This window comes from Cupressus sempervirens, chromosome 1 (assembly GCF_028749045.1).
Source record: "Cupressus sempervirens isolate cs-2001-9-10 chromosome 1, ASM2874904v1, whole genome shotgun sequence".
NCBI classification, from domain to species: Eukaryota; Viridiplantae; Streptophyta; class Pinopsida; order Cupressales; family Cupressaceae; genus Cupressus; species Cupressus sempervirens.
In genome coordinates, this window is record NC_143118.1 from 39,718,101 (window position 1) to 39,741,422 (window position 23,322).

Below are 23,322 nucleotides of genomic sequence, written 5' to 3' on the forward strand. Positions count from 1 at the left end.
TAAGTCATCGAGATCCTCTATTGTTAAGATTTTTCATGTGTACTTGAGTTTTTTGGAATTTTGCATGAATTTTTGTGATAAATGTGGTAGTTTAAGTCTTGTAGCACATTTATCTTTTCCTTTAGCGCATTTGATTTCTTTTAGTGCATTCATATAATTATCTAGCACATTTGAAGGACAAATTACTACATACTAAAACTTAGGCTTTAGGCAAATCAGCACATATAGTGAAAATGTAGTGCATATAGTGGTTATACTTGCACATTTGCATGCTTTAGCGCATTTGATTGGTCTTATAATGCATATGTATGAAGTCTTAATGCTTATGTTTTTAATAGCACTTTTGCACTATTAAATAATGCATATGATCATTTTAATAATGTGTATCCATGTTATAGCATATTCTGTTGGAAATAATTGAAAAGATCATGAATGAAGAGAGATGGAACTCGTAAAGAACGTTTCAATCATTGATTTTTTATTGATGTCAAACTTGCTACTTGCAGGAATGACAATTTCTTAAGCGATCCAAATACTATCAATTGGTTGATTGACAAGGAGGTGGCAATCAATAAGATGTAACTAGAGTACCTAGAGAAAGGTTGAAGTTATGATGTTGTAATGAAGTATAAGGATCAACTAAGCCATTGATAAAATAGTGCATTGATGACATAGTCTAAGACATAGAGGATGGACACACAGAGACACATGATGTAAGGATTAACTAAGTTCTAGTTAGTGCCGAACAGATTCTTAGTTGAAGCTGAGCAAGTTCAACTTCAGGTGCTGAGTGAAGATCAAGTGCTGAGCAGTCTTCAGGTGCTAAGAAAGATACAGGTACCGAGCACCAGTAAATAATATTAAGAAGCTGAGTAACATAGAAGGTGTCAAGCATCAGTAAATCAATGATGCTGAGTTGCTGCATTATTTTGAAAAGTCAAAGATTTTCCAGATCTGAGTCGACATGGTAGTTATCTAGAATTTTGTGAATCGGATAGAAGATAAGAATGATGAGCTGGTGACACAGAACACTATGTAAAATGTTTTTGGTGAATGCTAATGGATTTATCATGAAGTTTCTAGATAGAAACAAGATATGGGACAGATACATTGTATCCAACCTAATCCATTGAAACCCTAAATTTGGAGAGGGAGATTTGAGTGAGAAATCAAGAATAGAACTTCTTTATAAGGAGTTACAGGTCAGAGATCAAATGCACATGCATAAGAAGGAGTTGGTCATAAGTGTAATCATGTGAAGAAGCCAAAAGGGGTAAGAATAGAGCATCAAGACTCTGAATTGATCGAGTGACCAGAGAGAGCATTGGCATAATGAGTGGAAGAACTCAAGGAGACAGATCTTAAAGGGTGAACAAGCTATCAACACTACAAGGGAGGAAATCCAAACAAAGAAAAGGACTGGAGAGCAATCTGAAATCTGCAAGGTTGAAGTTGCAATCTGTATCAGGTCAAAACCCTTCTAATACTTTCTTACCATTGTATTAGATATTGAAACCCTACATTGCTAGGTTAGCTTAACAGCTAGGTGGATAAGCCTTAGGAAAAGGATAAAGAGATCCCCAAGAGAAGGACAAAGAGATCCTTAGGAGAAGGATAAAGAGATCCTTAAGGGAAGGATAAAGAGATCCTTAGGAGGAGGATAGGAGATCCTTAGAGAGGGATGAAAGATTCTTTTGAGAAGGTGACTGAAAATCCCATGGATTTGGGTGAGCCTAACAACTCTATGTAAATCCTTTAATAGGATGACATTCCAAGTTGAATGTTCTTAAATCCTTTAACAAGCTCACATTTAACAATGTGTTGTAGCCTTTAATAGGGCAGACCATCAGAAGTGGTTGAAATCAATTGCGCAATTATTTTGTGGGTATCATCCCCACTCCAATTTTACCTTCTTATTCCTATAGGGTTTCTAGGTCATCAAATCCGTAGTGTTATGGTGTGATGCATGTTTACTTTTCATGATTGTTTAATGTTCAATTGCATGCATGATAATTTCAGTTATGTGCAACTAAGGATTTGTAGAAATAGAAAAAAGTTGTATTGGACATCACAAGACCTTGGATAACTGATTCACCCCCCACCTCTCAGTTATTCTAAAGAATTCTAACAATTGGTATCAGAGCTCACTGCTAATTTGTTTCAAAGTACTAGCAACAGGAAGATCAAGATGTTCAAGAGAGAAGTTCCCAAGCTAAACAAAGACAACTTTTTTGCATGGCAAAGTCTAATGAAGCTACACCTCGGATCAATAGGTGACTATGCATAGACCTCAATCATAGTTGATCATGTAGACCCTACAGGACCCCTCACTGCAGATGACATGAGCAAGAAGAAGGAGCACAATCAAGCTATGTTAGATATTGCTTCAGCACTAAGCTATGCCGAGTATGATAACATCAAAGGATGTGATACCTCACATCAAATGTGGGAAACATTATCAAGAATCTATGGAGGAGATGATAATGTCAAGAGAGCCAAAAGAGAAAGCCTAAGAGGAAAATTTGATGACATGAATATGGAAGAATGAGAGAATGTTGCTCAATATGGTGCAAGAATGAAGTAGTCAGTGCCATAAGAAGCCTAGGAGGATAGTTAGCAGAAGAAATAGTATGTAGCAAATACTTGAGAACTTTGCTTCCCATCTATGCTATAAGAGTATCATCCATCCAAGAGCTAAGCTGTGTACCAGGCAACACAGTGACATTTGAAGGAATAATTGGAAAACTCACTACCTTTGAGCTATCCAACTTTGACAACTACAAGCCATTTAAATCTAAGATGACAATGAAAGACAATGAGGAGGTTCAAACAAAGAAAAAGAATGGAAAAGGAAAGTATGTATCCAGTGATAGCAACACTAATGAAGATGGTGTGGACAAATTGGAGGCATTACTAGCAAGAAGATTTCACAAAGGAAGAGGTAGATTCAAACGTAATCTACCAATCATTTGTTTCAATTTTAATGAAGTTGGTCACATTGCAGCCAGATGCACACAAAAGAAAAATTACAAGGATGGAGGCAACTTCAAGAACAAGAAAGAGGAAAACAAGGACTAAAAAGGTAAAGGCAAAAGATGCTACATTGTTGATGAAGTAGTTTATGTGGCTATGAAAGATGAATCAGATGAAGATGAAGCAATTGCTCTGGTAACCTGCATGAACAAGAATGATAGATGGATCATAAACAGCGGATGCTCTCATCACATGACTAGAGACAAAAGTAAGTTCATTACCTTTATTTAATATGAAGAAAATAGTCTTAGATTTGGTAACAATGCACCATGTTAGATCAAAGGGAAAGGTAGTATCAAGCTTACTGAAAAGATATCATGTGATAATGCATACTATGTTGAAGGACTAAATTATAACTTGTTAAGTGTCTCATAGTTAGGCAACATAGGATGTAAGGTTGAATTTGAAAAAGGAGTTGCTAAGATTTATGATTCTCAAGCAAGTCTATTAGGAAAAGGTGATCAGACAAAGAGTAATTTGTTTTACCTTGACATGGAAGATGCTTCTTGTCTTATTGTTCAAACTGATGATGTATGGTTATGGTACAAGAGGCTATGTAATGCAAATTTTGACAATATGATAAGCATCAACAAAATGAAGAAAGTTAGAGGTCTACCAAAGTTGAAGAAGCCTGATAACACCATGTGCAAACAATGCCAACTAGGGAAGATGACCAAGTCAACTTTCAAAAGCAAGACTTATACTTCAAAAGAAGTATTAGAGCTAGTTCATACTAACTTGTGTGGTCCTATTGAAGTACAAAGGTACAAAGGTGACATATACATAATGCTATTTGTAGATGACTATTCAAGAATGATGACAGTTATGTTGTTGAAACAAAAATCATTGGCATTCCAAATGTTCAAATGGTACTTGGCCAGAGTTGAGAAAGAAACTAGAAAGAGCCTAAAATGTCTCAGATCTGATAGAGCAGGTGAATTCACATCAAGAGAATTTGAAGAGTTATGCAATGAAAGAGGAATTAAAAGGCAGACATCAACACCCAAAACTCCACCTCAGAATGGTATAGCAGAGAGAAGGAATAGATCAGTTATTGATTGTGTCAAGACCTTAATGATGGAGAAAAATGTTGCACTCAAGTACTGGAGAGAAGCTATAAGTATTGCAGTCTACACACTCAATAGAGTTCAAGTCAAGAAAGGTACAAATGCAACACCTTTTGAATTATGGTATGGGCATTCTCCTAATGTAAAACATTTCAAAATATTTGGATGCAAATGCTATACATATAAAGAGTCTAAGAATGGAAAGTTTGATGCAAAGAGTGAGGAAGGCACATTTTTTGGTTATTCTACTAGAAGCAAAGCTTATAAGTGCTTGAATGGTAACACTAACAAAGTAGTAGAAAGGACAAATGTGAAATTTGATGAGCTTGCAAAAGTTCAAAGTGTTGAGAACACCAAGAAAGAAGAAGAATACAAGACCTTTGTATACTTTTATGAAGGTATACCTAATAATGGTGAAGTTGCAACTCAGAATGACAATCAACAATAGAATCCAGTATCTGCTGAGTCACAGATAGTGAATTTTGAACAACAGACACATTCAGAAGCCAAGTTGTAGAATACAGAAAATGTTCATTCAGATTTTGAGAGCAGCTAACAAGAATAAAATGAACAAATACCTGATGAAAATATGCATGAGGATACAAATTTTGAAAGCGACAACATGCAAACAAGGAAAGAACCTGTATTGGCAAAGTATGTGAAAAGACATCATCCTACAGAGAGTGAGTATACAATAGCAATTAACTAGGGATGTGTCATAGCGAGTAAATAATAGCAATTAGGTAGTCATGAAGTGATGTCTTAGGATCAGTCTGATGATAGATAGGGAAAGAATGATGCCCCAACTCAGGATACAAAATAGGGAAAACAAAAAAGGTCCAGCTCAGGATAGAGAAGGACAAGTAATAGGTCCAAGATAGAAACAATAATGGATTAGCTAGATATAGACAATAGACTAATGTATGATGATCACTTGGGATGAAAATTGATTTTGGCGTGTGCTTTTTTGATGCAAACAAGTACTTGGATGCAAGCTCATGGTGCAAAGATTGTATCCATGGCCTCTAGATGCAGTAGGTAGATTGTCGATCAAAGAGCGACAAGTGATTGACATATGCGAGTTTACTTATTCACTACAAATGCCCCAGTTTCAAGTGAACAAGGAGCTATTGACAACTATGAGTGAGTGATGGCAGTCAGACCACAACACCGTTCATTTGTTGATGGGTGAGATAATGGTGACTCTAGAGGATGTATATTGGATATTGTAGATCTCGACAATAAGGGATTTAGTGTACTATGATCAAACTATAGATGGAACTACTTTCAGAGATATGTTCAAAGATGACAGCATTAGGGATGGCAATGTATCATGGTTCCAAATGTTGTAGTATGATCCATTGCCGATAGGTTTGGCTGGATTTATAGGAGGGTTTTTGTTCCCAAATTAACAAGGGTGAGGATGTCTAGTTGGATGGGGTTAGTTGATATAGGATATGATAGATCAATCATAGAGATTTACATGGGGCAGTTGTATTGGCCCACTTGTATCATGACTTGCATTAGGTTGTATATTCAAGAGCCTTGTCACTATTAGCAGGAGTGATTTTGTTACAGCTATGGACATGGGAGCATTTACCCATTACTTATTTGGTATGTGTGCAATAGTGGTCACAGGGTATGCCTTACATGTATACTTACTCTGGTGTGATCATGCAGCCCCATTTGGGCAAGACAGAGTATTGGTGGCCTATGTTGGTTTATATTGATGAGGTTGTGTGGAGACCATACAAGTTCACAGAGCCATGGGCTGAGGACAATGATGAGATGGTATATTTCTTTGGTTTAAGATATTTTCTTGGTTGAGTACCCGCACTGATAGAGTGATTTTGTTTTTGGTGGATGGTGGGATAGTTTGGGTAGCGATAAGGCATGCCACCAAGGTTAACACATTATGCTCAGGTTTAGTTAGAGAGAGCAGTGTAGGGGTTGACCTTGAAGTGTGAGGCTTGTTCGAAGGCCTTTTTGCAGATGATAGACACACCATAGCCATGCACTTTGCCAGATGGAGAGGTAGATGTGGGGATGGAAGGGGACTATACACGATGGTTTCAGGAGCATCCCTTTTCAAGATACATGGATTCGACATAGCCTATTTCAGGGAAGGATGAGGATGATGAGGATGGTCTAGGGAAAGGGAGAGGGAGATAGTAAGGCAGAGGGAGAGCAAGAGGGAGATATGAAGGGTGAGGTTGAGTAGCCATGGTATTACTGCAGAGGGGTTGATGCAGGGGACTCCCCTTAATACCATAAACTCATAAAAGAAATAAAAAAACAACAACAAATGTGAGAACAAAATATGAAATTCTTATTATTGCTACAAAATACGGAATTATAGAATTCTCAATTACAATATGCTAACCCAAATGGGCACCTTCATTATAGTAATCTGCAAGACAGTGCTACGAACTATCACCCAGAGCTGTACTAGACAATCTTTGAGCTTTTCTTAAATAGGCAATTTTATGCCTCCCGGGAAGGTTCTAGCTACTTAAACTTAATACCTAGGGCAATAGAACCTAACAATACACATAGAGTTGGCCAAATACATCTTTGACAAAGTATTTTAGAAATTTTGGTAGCCCAACTTTTGAAGGCCATAACTCACAAACTGTTGCTTTGATTGGCTATTATAACCACTTTTCAGGAATGCCAACTCCTAACCTACAGGCTCAAGACAATGCTAGCACCCTTTCATCAAGTTTTTGGACCTCATTCAGGCACTCTAACGCCTCCAATAGTGAGCCTGACGATTTTTCTGCAATTTTTCCATCAAAAATTTGCAATAACTTCTCTAATACTAATTCTTGATCAATGAGATTTTTATGGTAGGCTTACAACTCTAAAATGAACCTTCTTGTAGAAAATGAGAACATTCTGAGCTTGTATGACAAACTTACTAGAAATAGTAAGTTCCCATAAATAGTAACCACCATGTCTACTAGTCCTTATTAAAATAGAGAAGGCTAAAAATAAAATATTTTTGGGTGATGCAAGATTGCCCTTACACCCAAGATGCTCTTGCATCAAACACCTAGGGTAATTTGAGAAGTGACCCCATCACATCTTAGGTGTTCAAAGGAAAATCAAGATGGTTGACCTCCTCCTTTGCTAGCCATGATGAATCCTCAACTAGTCTCCCTTTCCATTTGACTAGATATTCCTCATAAGTTCTATTTCTGGTACTTTTTCCAATGTGATTGTTTAGTGTCTCCTTAATCTCCTTGGTCGTCAAACTAGGTGCTGGAATGCTCCACTATGCTTTTACAACTTCATCTCCATCACCTCCTCCATAGTAATCTATCAAATTTAAAATATTAAATACTGGTGAAATATTCAATTCAATAGGAAACTCCACTTCATACACATTTCCAGAATCATGGCTCTTCACTATCTTGCATGGTCCAAACTTCTTCATCTTCAACTTATTATATGCACCTACTGGAAAATGCTCCTTTCTCAAATGAACCATGACTTCATCTCCAATATGAAATTCCTTATATCTCTTTTTCACATCTACCTTAGCCTTATATTGTGTATTCATCTTTATGATGTTCTTCCTAACCTCCTCATGGATGTTCTTCAAATGTTCAACAAAATTTTATACTTCAACACTACTTATCTCTCCCTTATCCAACTTCCTCAATTCAGAAACATTTCTGGGACTACTTCCATATAGAATCTGGAATGGTGATTTACTAGTACTCCTATTGATAGTATTATTATATGCAAATTTTGCCTGTGGTAAAATCATATCCCATCCTTTTGGTTTATCTCCAACCAAGCATCTCAAAAAGTTTCCCAACCTGTGATTCATAGCTTCTGTCTACCCATCAGTCTGTGGATGGTGTGATGAACTGATTTTCAATTTTTTCTTCAACTTCTTCCACAATGTATGCTAGAAATACCCAAAAAATTTGGTATCTCTATCTAAAATTATACTTTTTGGCAGATCATGCAATCTCACCACTTCTCTGAAAAATAACTCTACTACATGAACAACATCACTAGTCTTCTTGCAAGGAATAAAATGTGCCATCTTTGAAAACCTGTCAACCACCACAAAAATAGAATCATGCCCATGCTGTGTCCTCAATAATCCAAGAACAAAATCCATGCTAACATCCTCCCACGGCTTCTCTGGTATAAATAATGGATGATACAACCCTATATTCTACTTCACTCCTTTTGCCATTTGACATACTTGGTAACTTTGTACAAACTTCATCACATCTTGCTATAACTATGGCCAGTAATAATTTTTAGCAACCAAACCTATAGTTTTATCTCTACCAAAATGTTTAGCCAATCCTTCACTATGCTTCTCCTTGATGAGGTTCTCTCTAATTGAGCTTCTTGGAATGCACAACTAGCTTCCTTTGAACAACATATTACCTTGGATCATAAAATCCAACCACTTTATCCTATCAAGTATAACAGGTTCTGTACAAGCCTTCCACGCTTCACCAAAATCAAGATCATTTGGATACAATGTACTAAGTTCCTTCAACCCAACCACCTCTATCTACATTTTTGCTAGCAAAAGTTGTCTTCTACTAAGAGCATCTACAACTTTGTTAGACTTCCCACTTCTATTTTCAAAAAAAATGTATAACTCTGCAAAAAATGAACCCATTTTAAATGCCTTTGGTTCTATTTTCCTTGACTATTCAAATATTGTAAAGCTTGATGATTAGTATACAAAAAAAACTCCTTGGGAAGAAGATAGCATCTCCAATTCTTCAATACTTGAACTATGGCATAAAATTCTTGATCATAAACATAATATTTTCTTTTTGCATCATTCAACTTCTCGCTGAAATAAGAAACAGGTCTACCTTCTTGGCTCAAAACAACTCCTATTGCAGTACCACTAGCATCACAGTCTACTTGAAACACCCTGTGAAAATTAGGAAGTGCTAAAACAAGTTGCTCAGTAACTTTCTATTTTAACATATTGAAACTCTTATCTACTCCTATAGTCCACTTAAAATCTTTCCTATCTCGTCTCATTATTTCAGTTAAGGGTCCACAAATACTACTAAAAATTCTTATGAACTTTCTGTAAAATGTAGCGAGTCCATGAAAAGATCTTACCTCTGTTACACTCCTTGGAGCAAGCCATTCAAGGATAGCCTTAACTTTCTCTAGGTCCATTTTAAGCCCTTCTCCTACGACTATAAATCCTAGGTAAACCAACTCCTTCTTTACAAAACTGCACTTCTTCAAGTTTATCAACAACTTTTCTTCCCTCAACTTTTCAAACACCTTGCGAATATGAATCAAATGCTCCTCCGATGTCTTACTAAAGATCAATATATCATCTAGGTAAATAATGACAAACTTACCTAGAAACTCCTTTAGTACCTCATTCATGAGCCTCATGAAAGTGCTTAGAGCATTGGTTAGCCCAAAAGGCATGACTAACCACTCATACAATCCTTCCCTTATCTTGAAAGTAGCCTTCCACTCATCACCTTCTCTGATATGAATCTAATGGTACCCACTCTTCAAATACATCTTTGTGAAATACTGAGCTCCACTGAATAGTCCATAATATCATCCATCCTCAGCAAAGGAAATCTATACTTGATGGTGATCTTGTTGATAGCATAACAATCTATAGACATCCTCCATTCTCCATTCTTTTTTGGTGCTAACACTACTGGTACAACACATGCACTTAGACTCTCTCGAATCAACCCCTTCTGCAACAACTCATGAACTTGCCTATTCAACTCTTCACTTTTTCCTAGTGTCATTCTATGTACTGCCTTGTTTGGCAAACTGGCTCCTAGAACCAAATCCATCTGGTGACTAATCTTCCTCATTGGGGGCAATCCATCAAGTACATTATTTGATACAATATCAAAAAAATCTTCCAACATATCTGCAACTTCTGCAAGTACCTCATCTACTTTTTCTTTACTATCTTTAGGAATTATAGCAAAACACATATGCTCATGTTTCATACCTTTAAGAAACTCTTTTCCATCAACAAAACATATTCTGGCAACACTACATACCTTTTCTTCTTTATCCTTCAATGGCTTCAACTTGTGTTTCACTCCATCCCTAGTTAGAGTGTAAGTATTGTATTGCATAAAATGTAACTAAGGGATAAACAATAAGCAACTAAGCCTATCCCTACATATTCATGCAAACCTCAAATATGAAAGACATGGAGAAATCATGCAAATGTATTGAAATAAAAATAAGAAGCTAACTTAATATACTCAATACAACACATGAAAACCTCCCCAAAATGAAGAAGTGTTGATGTTGTTATTGTTGAGAGTATGTGGTTACTCACAAATCCTACATCATAACAATGGACTAGATAGTGCTTATGGAGATGAGGAAAGGGTTCTCCTTTTACACGAAATGAGATGAAATGAATGGTTGAGATTCAATGTAAGATGAAGGGCTAGGATCTCTTAGGATCAATGAGGTGTCCATGAGGTGGGGGCCAAGTGGAATCCATGTGGATTAGGGTTTTTGATCATTCAAAGGGGGAAAGATGCTCACACATGTGTGAGCAACCTTTGATGTGATGGGTCAATGATAGGTGTAAGAGGTGTGGAGGATCAAGGTTTCTCACACATCTCATGTGGAGGGGACAAATGTGTAAGAGGTGTGAGAAGTGTGAGGAGTGTGGGAAGTTTGAGTTTCCTCACATGTGTGAGCACAAACTTAGGATTAAAAGGGGATTTAGCAAGGTGATTATGAAAATTAAGTAGGATTAAGTAGTGGGTAGGCCTAGAAGGATGAAAGTGATGGTTGTAGACTAGGTTTTAGGCTAGGTTTAAGATTAAATTAAATAGGATTTAATTTAATCATAGGTTTAGAGAAATTAATAGAATGGAGGAATTAAATAAGTAAGATTTATTTAACAAGGGGATTTATGGGGGATCATGCATTAAATAAATTTAATACATTAGGAATGGAAGTATTTAAATTAAATTTAAATACATTAGGAAAGTGAACCCATTTAATTAAATAAGTAGAAGAATATGACAAATATAATAAATAAGTAAATTATAACGTCAAGGGCAATATTAAATGAATTAATATAGTGTTTAGGACAATTTTAAGTGTCTACAAGTTGCCCCTCTTTGATATAGCACTAGTAATGTTATATTAAGGAAAAATAAAATATAGTGGATGGAAGGATAAGACAAGCAACATGATGCCCCAGTCATGGAAGGATGAGGAAGGATGACGAGGGTGGAATGGTATGCCCCCTTGAGAGGACATGCGGGTTAGGAGAACATGAATGTGATCTCAAAATGGATGGGAGTATGGAAGGGAGTGGGAAATGATAAGATTGATAAGGTTATGTTGCAATGGTGTGAACAACCTAAGTTTGATATTGTATTCAACACTATGCACCAAGGTATGAGGAACCAATATGACAATGTTTCAAGTACATGATAAAAAGGTGTCTAATACAACCATATACCTTATGAAACCATGATATGGAAGATCATGATTCCTTGAGACAATAGGGTGCAAAGACCATGATAAATGCCGAAAATACTAATACATACAAGTAACAAGCAATCATGCACAATAAACCAAAAGCAAACAAAAATTTGGCCCTACTCAAGCTGAAAACCAATCAATGGATTGATTGAGGATGAAAAGGTCAACGATAAGCACAATGCACATCCAAGGATTGGGAAGGAAACATCCCATGATGATGTTCAAATATGGTCAATGGATTATCAACTGATTGGGTCAAATTGATGAATTGGTTAAGGATTGATGTACAAGATTGTAAGATTAGTATTGATTTCACATTGATTGAGAATTTTTTTGTTGATGTTTTTGATTTTATGGAGATTTTGATGAATAGATTGAATTGAAATGCAATTGGAAGAATGAACTTGGATGAGATTGGAAGAATGATGTTGATAGGATGAAGAATGATTAGAGTAGAATATAAATTGATTTGATGTGAAAGAATTAGAAGAAGGGAAAATTGAGTGAAATAGAGGATAAATGAATTTGATGAATGGATTGGAAGAAGTAAAAATTGATGGAAGGTGGAATAGATTAGAACCAATGACAAGGGATAACCAAGGGATGGTAAATGGATGGGAAGGGTGGAGATATTTGAATGGAGGAATAATATGGAGGACCAAAGGACATGGTATCGGACAATGGGGAGCCAAGGACCATGTTTCAAAGGAGTTCAAATGCCCCATACCAAGGATAGGAAAATGGAAGAAAATATGGTGGGAAAGGATGCATGAAAATGGAAAGATGGTATGAAGGCTAGCGTATGGAGGAAGAGAAGGCATGTGCTCTTCCAAAGCATGTAGGAACATTTTGATATTGTGCCTCTAATATTGGTCATGAGCATGGGTATGAAAGTGGAATGAAGAAGGGATATGGGAGGGAGGGTATGGAAAAGGGGTAATGATATGGATAAAATGTGGGATATAAAGTGGATGGGATGGATGGGATAACCAAGATCAAGGACATATGAAAGAAGGATCGAAGTATATAGGAGTATGGATTGGAAAATGGATGAAATGAACATGACAAGGACTATGTGATGCAAGATATGGATAGAATGTTAAGATGAAGTATATGAAAGGATTATGGGATTATATAGGATAATGTATGGATAATGAGAAAGGGACATGGAAAGTGCATATGGATGGATGAAAGGAAAGCAAAAGTTAAGATCAAAGATAGAAAAGGATGATGAATGGTAGATGGAAGAATCGAAAATATCTAAGGAAGTGTGGTATGGCTAGAGCTTGCCCCCAGTGTAGAGTGCAAGTGGAAGGATAAGTGAATTACTGGATATATGAATTCAAAAGATGGTGGATACATGATGGGGAAATGGAGGGAGGACTCAAGAATCTATTTAAATGGATGGTATCCCTTGATATTTCTTTCTCTTGTCTTTTTTTTTGTTATTTTAAACAAATTTTTACTAATTTCTTATAGATGTTGGTAGGATAGTGAATGAAGGACAATGACTTATGAAAAATTTTGGATTAAGGGGGAGGAGTGGTTGGGAGGAAGACATGGTTGATGGATGCTAGGTTGGAAGACTTGTGAATGAGTGGATGAAGGAGGTGGAAAGATCATCATTAAAACACACCTTGAAGGGTGATGGAAAGGAGGAAACTTTGAAGGATATGTATGAGAAAGTTTGAATTTTGGGATATAGGGCCCCAAAATGGATGAAGGAGATGATGGATTTAGGATGGTGGATTTGGGTATATAATGACCCAAAATGGATTTCGAACATGGAAGCTTGGATGGTTTATGAATGAGGGAAGCCTTTGGATTAGCAAAATTGGATGTCATTTTGAATCTTTCTTTGAGATTCATTGCTACATTCAGTAGCTTTGGGATCCACAAAATTTTTGCATTTTTCATTTTTAGCCTTTGTGGCCTTCTAGTTTTTTTTTGGATCACATTTTTCTTTTCTTGGACATGTCTTTTAGAGGAGACATGTTCATCCTTGGGCTTTTGTGGATTTTTGGCTTTATTTTATTTATCTTTGGCATCCAAATTGCTTCCATTGGCCATGGTATGAGTGTATGAGGATAAATGGTATGGAGAGCTTATGGAGGGTGAACATTGGAAAGAATTCAAGGATGTGTGCCTTTGTTGATCTTTATTAGAAGCATGAGGTGAAGTTGAAAATATGGATATGGTGGATGGATGTATGTAAGGGCCCAAAATGGATGGAAGGTTTGGCTTTGGAACATAAGGACCCAAAATGGATGGTAAAGAGGAAGGAATGGGAATATAAGGGACCAAAATGGACTTGGAATATGGATGATGGGAACATTTAGGTTTAGATGGAGGAATTTTAGATTTTGGAGGAGTGGAAGGTGTACCAACATCTTTAGACATTATTTCTTCAATGGGATACTTATCATTTTCAACACAAGATGCGAGTCCATGCATATGGGGTTCATGAGTGGATTGGATAGGTGTGATAGGATCTTGTGGAGGATGAGGATCATGAGGGGGATTATGAGGGATAATAGGATCGTATATGGATGAAGGGGTACTTTGATCTTGACTTAAAAGGGGATCATGTAGTGGAATGAGTGGATCATGAGATGGAATAGAATCATATAATGGAGTGGAGGGAATGGAACCATGAGATGGAGTGATTTGATCTTGACATGGAGGAGTATTAGTGGATGGAGTGGAAGGAACCTCTTCATGAAGTGGAGGATCTATGGATGCTAACTCTTGAGATGGAATGAAATTAGTAATGTGCATGGTACATGGAATGTCTTGATCTTGATTAGGAAGGGGATCATGAGATAGACTAAGAGGGATAAATGGATCTTGAGGGATAAGGGAACAATGAGATGGAGAAATGCTTGGATCTAGAGGAGAAGAGGAATCTATAATGACATGCTTTGGAGGAAGGTCTTGAGATGGAATTGGGTGTATGACTTTGGGTGACTAGATCACTTTGTTTGTATTTTTGAACTTAGACAAGGTTTCTAGAGAGAAAAACCTATTATGAGGTGGGGATGATGTTTTTGAAGGATCAGGGTTGTGTGAAGGTGGAGGTATGGGTAGGGGATTGGGATGATGGTTTTTGACATTAAGCACAAAGTATGGGGAATTACATGGAGGATTTGAGTTGGATGGGACATGAGGATTATGGTCTTCAAAACATGGGGGAAGATGACACATGTCATCGAAGGTGGACTTGTTCTTTTGATTTGCTAAGCTCAAGATAGAATTCTTCAGTTCCTTAATTTCTTTGGCAATGACATATCTATTTGAGGAATTGTGTGGGCCATGAATATAATTGTATGTGGATGAAGGATAATGAGGTGGATTTCCCTTGTCAAAGGTACAGGGAGAATATAAAATGTGAGATGGATTTGAATTGGATATGAAGTTTTGAGGAGTGATTTGATATGTAGGTTGAATGGGAGGTATAACTCCATATTTCCTTTGAAGATCTTCAGCCATTTGATTAAGCCCATTTGTATCCATGGAACTTAGATGAAAAGTGATGAAAGATTTGATGATGGATGAAATATGACCTTAGGGCTAGGAACAATTTTGGACTTTGTGTTAATTTGATTTTGATTCAATTTGATTGGATGTGATTTGATTTGATATTGGTATTGATTTGATTTGATTTGGTTTGATATTGGATGAAGTTTTGAGATAACCTTGATAAGATTTGGGTCATTCAAGATAACTAGGGTTAAAGTCCAAGGATTATGATGGTGCTCCTAAGTCCGATGTAGAAGACTTTATGGAAATTTGAATTAGAAGAAGATTTGAATGGATGAAATTAGAAATATTGATTTTGGATGAAAATATAAATGGAATGAATTAGAAATTGATTAGAAATGAATGAATTCAATGAGGGATTGGATTAGAAGGATGATGACTTGAAGGATTGAATTAAGGATGAATTATGAGATTGGCTAAGGAAATTGGATCTTGATTTGGATTATGAATCCTGACTAGGATGAAGATAATGGATTTGATTGAATAAGTAAGAAAATGAGGTAATGATTAGGACAAATAGAGATGATTAAGAATTCAAGGAATGGTTTGAATGATTAAGACAAGAAATGTATAAGGGTGATGAATTTTATGGAAAGAAGAAGTGATGTGGAATTGATGTGGACAACTTGACTAAGGGGACTTAAACCAAGACTTGTTTTTTGTTGTTTTTTTATTTTATTTTTGAACTTTTATGATTTTTTTGGATTTTTACATTGTATGATGTTTTGGCTTATTCAAATTTGAAATGCAAAATCAAATAATGAAATATATACAAGACAAGTGTAGACGATGTGTCCCCTTCAACTAGGGAGGCTTTCAAACACTCAAAAATGTCAGACACACCAACAATCCTATAAGGTTTCAACTAGTATGTACAAGGATCAACTAGAGGACATCCTTGATATACACAAGGTATGTGAGGTCCAAATCTGTAGATGAAAGAAAATAATGCCACACAGTCAAGAGGAGACGATAACCCAAATCTCCACCTTCACTTCCCAAAGGTATAAAGTTCTTTGGGGCTTAGCCTAGAGTGACAAGATTTTACTTCTAAGAGAGGTGTCTTTCGATTCACCTCTTGATATTTATACTCTGCCATAACACTGGAGTTGAGGTCATCCCAAGGGGTGATGAAATCCCCAAGCAAGCCTCCTAAAAAAAGAAAAACAAGACCACTTATTTCTTGTGCACTCAAGATCACCTGAAGGCACAAGAGGAGAGAATACATAAGTGGCCTTGGGGTTTAAAAGACACTTGTTCTTTCCCAATGATGCTTTTGGTTTTGTAATCTACTTTAAAGACACACATGTTTATAGCATAGAATTTTCTTTCCAACTCGACAATGTCGTCAACATAAAAATTGAGAGTTTTCCAACATAAGCAAATCGAGCACCATCAACATAAGCAAATTTGATAAGGAAAGAATCAATTCCTTTATGTATTCAAGATTGAGTGAGTGTTTTTTTTAAGGACCAAATTGAAATGTGCATTGCAATGTTCATTGATCCTTAGACATTCAAAATTGTGCTATCATCCATTCCACTAAAATGTTCAATTTCCTTATGGCATTCAAGATTGTGTTGAAACATGCATTCCAAATCAAAGGTGTTATTCAATTAAATTGTGCATTCAAGATTGAATTCAATTATTTTAGCTTTAACCATTCACGAGTGTGTTTGAGGTTTGAATTTAATTTCAACATGCATTCAAAGACAAGTGTTTAAGCATGCAAGTTCATTCCAAAACCAATTTAAGGAAAAAAATGCAAGAAATATGGTTGGTGATTTTTAGAACTCTCCAACCTTCAATACACGAGTGAGAAAATATCCCTGCAAAACCACAAGTTAGGGCATAAAAAATGTATGACAAACATGAAATAACCTTGTAATGAAAATGTTAACAACAAAGTTGAGCCTTTGATAGAAAAAAAAGGTATCTAAACAACATCAAAATCTAATGAAACTAACACCATCATGACAGGCTCAAAATCAGCTTTTCGACGATTTTTTTTTTTCAAAAACAAAGTTTGGATGCTCAAGTTATGAGCAAAAAAATGAATGCTTCTCCTTATGGTCTAGAAGAGCATGTGAAAGGCTTATGCAATGATGATGTCAACAACCTACAAGCTTAAATTTGACGATTAGATGGATGTCACAAGAATTTTATTTTTGTTAAAAAAAAGAAAAAGAAAAATGCCCTGTCTGCTGATGTGGAATCCATGTGTAAGCTGTCAAAATAAATGCCACGTGGTTGGAACCCTAAGTGGGTACCACATAGTAGCAACAGAGGAGGTTGTGTGGGCGATGGTTTTGAGGTGGTCCGCAGGTGGAGGTAGAGGAGTAGGGTGGGCAGAGAGAGGGATTCGCGCGAAGGGGAGGAGCAGTGGCGACAGAGAGAATAGAGTAGCAACAATAGTGGTGGTGAGGGTTGAGAGCGAAGGAAGTAGCAGCATAGGTGGGGGGATCGAGCGATGGTTGTGCGGACAAAGGGATTTCAACAGAGCAGGGGGTTTGAGCAGTGCCCGAGGAGGAGTGGGGCATAGGCAGGGAGATCAAGAGGTGCGGTAAGGGAGCAGTGCAAAGATAGACCACAGGAGGTGCAAGGAGAATAGAGGTAGACCAGAGGAGAGAGGACTGGGTGGAGTTTTCTCAACAGTTGTAGGAGGTTGTGTGAGGGTGGCGCTCGTGGGTGTTGTTGGTTGTAGTGCTTGCGACGCTAATCTGCAAAAGAAAATGACTTTAATTTAAATTTAAATTTTTTAAAAATATTATTTATTTTATTTATTTATTTATTTTTCCCTATTTAGACTTTTGACAAAATTTTTTTTTATAATATATATATATATATATGGTAGTATATCCAGCTAAGGATAGAAATTATTCAGTGAAAGCGGGGTACAAATTTTTAAAACAGAATGGTTTGAATAAAACTAATTCCAGAGCTTTTTCATTTTGTTGGAATCTGGTTGTTCTTCCTAAAGCAGGTTGTTTCTCATGGCTAGCACTTAAACACATGATTTTAACTAGTGACAGATTGAATAGACTACATATTGCTCCTCCTTTTAAATGTGTTCTTTGTGAGGAACAAGAAGAAACTATGGATCACCTATTTGTTACATGTTCATTTTCTTATCAATGTTGCTGCTTCATTTTGAGTAAACTTAATTACCTTACTCCTTTGCCAAACAATCTTTGGGATCTCTTTCAAGCCTGGCCACTTCTTTATCAAAAAGCACTGTTTGTAAATCTCTAGAAATGCATTCAAGCCTTGGTAGTTTGGACTATTTGGTGGGAACGTAATAAGCATATTTTCAGAAAGGAATCCCTAACATTAGACATTGTTTTGATTGGTATTGAAAAATCAATCTTGGAAGTGACTAATTCTAGTCTAAAATTGATTAAATTCAACTTGATTGTGACCCATTGGGATTCCCAAATTGTCCAACAATGGCAACAATTATTCATACCAAATGGGTGGAAAATTAGCCACTCACCCACATACCTCTTACCTAGAGAGAATTTTTGGAGACCCCCTTCATATGGTTTTTGGAAGTTGAATTTTGATGGAGCTTCAAGAGGAAATCCAGGTCCATCGAGTTTTGGAGCATGTATTAGAAATCCCTCTAGTCAGGTTGTGGCTATCACAGTTTCTCCTTTGTCCATTGATACTAATAACATAGCAAAGGCGCATGCCCTATTGGCCAAGCTTATTTTAGCTAAACAAGGTTGTTTCCATAGGTTACATAAAGAAGGGGATTCTTCAGTTATTATTGATGCTTGTATCCATAGGTGCATCATTTCTTGGAAGCTAAAATATGTTCTTAACCAAATTTGGAGACTTCTTGATGAATGTTTAATATTTTCATTTTGCATATTTATCAAGAAGGGAATAAAGTTGCATACTTTTTTATCAAATTTGGGTTGTGATGGGATTACTGCCTCTACTTTTCATCCTTTACCTTTTATTGAGAAATACAAGTTCTTCAAAATCTCATTCAAGATGACTTGGAAGCCTCTATCCGCTCGACATCTAAAGTTCATGCTTCAAGTGCCGAGTAGATGCTGAGTCCAATAAGAAGATAATTGATGCTGAGTAATGCAAATTAATATCAGATGTCGAGAAAGTCTTTAGGTGTCAAGCTGAGCAAGTTACACTCTGGTGCTGAGTAAGCTATGTTCTGGCACCGAGTAAAGCAAAATTATATTAGGTGTTGAGTTGGTCAATTCCCACAGTTGGTTGCTGAGTTCATCAAGAAGATAATTGAAGTGGAGTAATACTAATAAGTATCATACATGTCAAGTGAAAAATAATAGCTACCGAGAATATTTGATATCCTTCAGGTGCCGAGTTTAGGTGCCGAGAGATTCTTTAGGTGCCAAGCTAAGAAAGTTATATTCTAGTGCCAAGTAAGCTATGTTCTGGCACCGAGTAAAATAGAATTGTATTAGGTTTCGAGTTGGTCAGTACACATAGTTGGTTGTTGAGTTCAACAAGAAGGTAATTGAAGTGGAGTAATTCTGATAAGTATTAGATGCTTGCGTTCAAGTGCTGAGTGAAGTAGAATTGTATTAGGTTTCAAATTGTCTAGAAAGCATAGCTGATCTTGTTCTAGTTTGAATGTGATATATGTCGAGTGAAAATAACAGGTGCCGAGAGGTGTCGAGTTAAGGTGCCAAATTTAGCAGGATTATTTCAAGTCCTGAGTAGAGTTCTTGGTTGTTGAGTTCAATAAGAAGGTAATTGAAGCAGAGTATTGCTAATTTAGGTGCTGAGTGAAGCAGAATGATATAAGGTGCCAAGTTAAGGTGCCGAGTTTAGAAGGATTGTTTCATGTGCCGAGCAGAGTAGATTTTTTAGATGCTGAGTCAAGGTCATATGTATTAGGTGTCGAGTTGCTTGGAAATAGAGTATGATTCAAAGCTCATTAATGTCGTATGATTTTATCAAAAGCATTTATGATGACATGACATGTGCAATATATTTTGAGTGTTTCAAATCTGATTATTCTCTGATGACATTTAATTTCTATTTCTATGATTCAATTTCCTTATGTGGCTAAATTCAAGTCATAAAAATGCATCGTCATTAGTACTTTTTCCAGCTCTTTCAAGGAAATTTTCTATGTGAGCATAGATGACTTATATCATGTTGCACTGTGTAATTTATTGCTTGAGGAATGACATCTTCAATTGCACACATATGCAAGAGCTCAATTCTGTGATTTGTGCTTGTGTTTGTGTTACAAGATGAGTTCTGGGTGGGATATAGCTTTGGCTTGTGAAATGTGTCACAAACAACATTTTTCCATCATGCCAAAGAATTTTTGTATATGCTTGCCACCGACATTGGAGGAAACTGTGTTATCGAGTATTATTTTGGATGAGGTATTGGATCAAATGTTTTTAATTTCTTCACTCACAGTTCGAAGAGCTATTCGACATATCATTGGTGAAGAATTTTTATATCCTTCACACTTTTTTTTTTCTACCCATCTCAGCTCATTTCAATTTTCCTTTCCAATGCTATGTATCTCCGGTAGTCTCCTGAAATGCTTCAAGCTTTGGCCCATAAGGTAATCTGACCTCACTTCATGGTTGATAACAAATTGATTTTGGCTTTGCAAAAGTATGACTTATGGAATGGAGTGGCATTAGTTGGTGGTTTGTTCTCACATCTTCAACTCCTGCACAATAATGAATTTTATGTTGTTTTTGAGGCGCTTAAGCATGCTATAGACATTGGCATATTCATTTATTTAAAACATGCTTTGCCACTGAACCAAGATTAATGGGTGTTCATTTGGTGGAACGAATAAAGATGGTGGGTCAGGCTATGATTGATTTGCAGAAGGAATCTAATGTTTCAAACCCTAGGGATATGAATGTTGCTTCTATGCATTCGATTGAACAGAATTTTTGGGATCTAATTGATGAGGTTAACTTGGATTTGGATTGGATTCATGACACTTCAGAGTTTTGTTCTGGCTGGGGTCCTATTCCTGGTGGGCTTGGGTCAATTGAAGGTGGTTTTGTGTCTGATTGGGAAGATTTGTAAGATAATTGCTAATTGCTAGGATAAGTTTGTCATGAAGATAGTGATTGGAAAATTCCAAAGAAACCATTGTCAAGGTACTCTCTGGTTCACCGTTGGGTGGTAGTTGATACACCCCTTATAATTATTTGCTTAAACTATATAAATCTATGTATATATTAGGGATGATGTTGGGTTTTCTTCACGGATTCTTTCCCAGTTGACCTTGTTGAATCGGACTTATAAATAAAATATTATAGTGGCTTGTCACTTTTGCCTAAAAAAAAAAATATTATTAATATATATATATATATATATATATATATATGATAAAAAAAAGAATAAATAAAATAAAACAAACTTTCTATCTATTTATTTAACAACAAATATAGATTTTTAAAAAAAAATTTCTATTTTCTTATTAACAAAGAAGTATATTCAACGTATATACACTTCTATAACTTTGAAATAGAGAAATAAGAAATATATAGCGTTATATATCAAAAGACTTCTCTTATGTGCTTCAAGCACGATGGTGGGCTTTTTGGCTTGATTTGGGACTCCTCATGGAACTTGATCTCCAAGTGCAAGCCTTCAACCTACAACCTTAAACTCACAAAATACTCTAAAAAATACATTAGATGATTAGTTTGAACCCGTGAAGTGGGTCCCACCGGGCATGCCAAAATGTATTGCATAAAATGTAACTAAGGAGTAAACAATAAACAACTAAGCCTATTCCTACATATTCATGCAAACCTCAAATATGAAAGATATGGAGAAATCATGCAAATGTATTGAAATAAAAATAAGAAGCTAATTTAATATTCTCAATACAACACATGCAAACCTCCCCAAAATGAAGAAGTGTTGATGTTGTTGTTGTTGAGGGTATGTGGTTGCCCACAAATCCTGCAACATAACAATAGACTAGATAGTGCTTATGGAGATGAGGAAAGGGTTCTCCTTTTATAGGAAATGAGATGAAACAGATGGTTGAGATTCAATGTAAGATGAAGGGCTAGGATCTCTTAGGATCGATGAGGTGTCCATGAGGTGGAGGCCAAGTGGACTCCATGTGGATTAGGGTTTTTGACTGTTCAAAGGGGGAAAGATGCTCACACGTGTGAGCAACATTTGATGTGATGGGTTAATGATAGGTGTAAGAGGTGTAGAGGATCAAGGTTTCTCACACATGTGTGAGACACCTTGATTCTCATGTGAAGGGGGACAAATGTGTAAGAGGTGTGAGAAGTGTGAGGAGTGTGGGAAGTGTGAGTTTCCTCACACGTGTGAGCACACACTTAGGATTAAAAGGGGATTTAGCAAGGTGATTAAGAAAAGTAAGTGGGATTAAGTAGTGGGTAGGCTTAGAAGGATGAAAGTGATGGTCTTAGACTAGGTTTTAAGCTAGATTTAAGATTAAATTAAATAGGATTTAATTTAATCATAGATTTAGAGAAATTAATAGAATGGAGAAATTAAATAAATAAGATTTATTTAACAAGGGGATTTATGGGAGATCATGCATTAAATAAATTTAATACATTAGGGATGAAAGTATTTAAATTAAATTTAAATACATTAGGAAAGTGAACCTATTTAATTAAATAAATTTAATTAAATAAGTAGAAGAATATGACAAATATAATTAATAAATAAATTATAATGTCAAGGGCAATATTAAATGAATTAATATAGTGTTTAGGACAATTTTAAGTGTTTATAGATATTTGCTCACCCATCATGTACATCATGCCTGTCAAACTTCCATGGCCTACCCAACAACATATGACATATGTCCATAAGTATGATATCACATAGTACCTCATCCTAGTAGCTCCCAATCTTAAACTTCACTAAGCACTGCTTATTGACTGTAACCTTAGGGCCATCTTGCACCCAAGCAATATGGTATGGATGCGAGTGTTTTTGTCTCTTTAGCTTCAACTTGGTGACCATCATTTATTACACTAGAGTGTCAGTACTTCCACCATTAATGATCACATCACAACACTTATCTTCACATCTACACCTTGTTCAAAACAAACTCCTTCTTTGATCAGGTTCATTTTCACTACTCAAAAGGACTCTTTTGTTAACTAGGACTTCTCCTCTTTCAGCATCTTCAAAATGTGAGGATCTA